The sequence below is a fragment of the Sinocyclocheilus rhinocerous genome, unplaced genomic scaffold (assembly GCF_001515625.1).
Source record: "Sinocyclocheilus rhinocerous isolate Xijiao unplaced genomic scaffold, SAMN03320098_v1.1 scaffold1862, whole genome shotgun sequence".
Classification (NCBI taxonomy): Eukaryota; Metazoa; Chordata; class Actinopteri; order Cypriniformes; family Cyprinidae; genus Sinocyclocheilus; species Sinocyclocheilus rhinocerous.
The window spans coordinates 224,426-225,019 of NW_015653470.1; the positions used below are offsets into that span (position 1 = coordinate 224,426).

Here is a 594-nt window from a genome sequence, read left to right on the forward strand (position 1 = left end):
CGAAATATGTATATATATATATATATATTATAAATAATCTTTACATAAATTCAAAGTGATCACTAGCTGTCAAAATAAAGACAAACAAACAAATACATACATACAAAAGACTGTGATCTTTTTTTCTATACAACAATACTGCAGAAGAATTTTACATAAAATATACACATGAAAAAAAAAACTAAAAAAAATCTTCACAGCCAAAAATGAGCTACAAATATTACTTGAAATAAAATATATGTAAAAAACAAACTTATTCTATTTTATTTTTATTTATTGCATTTATGACAAAAAAACTACTAAATTACTAAAGCTTTAAAATTAAAGTGAAAACAGAAAAAATTAAATTAAATCTAATTCAAAATCTTAAAAAAAATTCTAAACTTCAGAAATTTATATTCGTGTAGAATTTGCCATTTCAATGAAGTGATCAAACACAGATTTCTCTCACATCGATTCTTCCATCTGGACAAACTTTTGATTTTTCTATCAACAGTATATTTTCTGGTCATGGAGCTTCCATAAAAAAAAATTAAAATTAAAATTATTTATATATATATATATATATATATATATATACTGTATATATATATA

The 594-nt window shown here is 20.4% G+C and overlaps 1 protein-coding gene across 1 annotated transcript in view; it reads right to left on the reverse strand.

The window, feature by feature from the left end:
- Window positions 1-594, reverse strand: part of xgb (x globin) — a 14,875-nt gene that overhangs the window by 3,496 nt on the left and 10,785 nt on the right. The window lies entirely within an intron of this gene.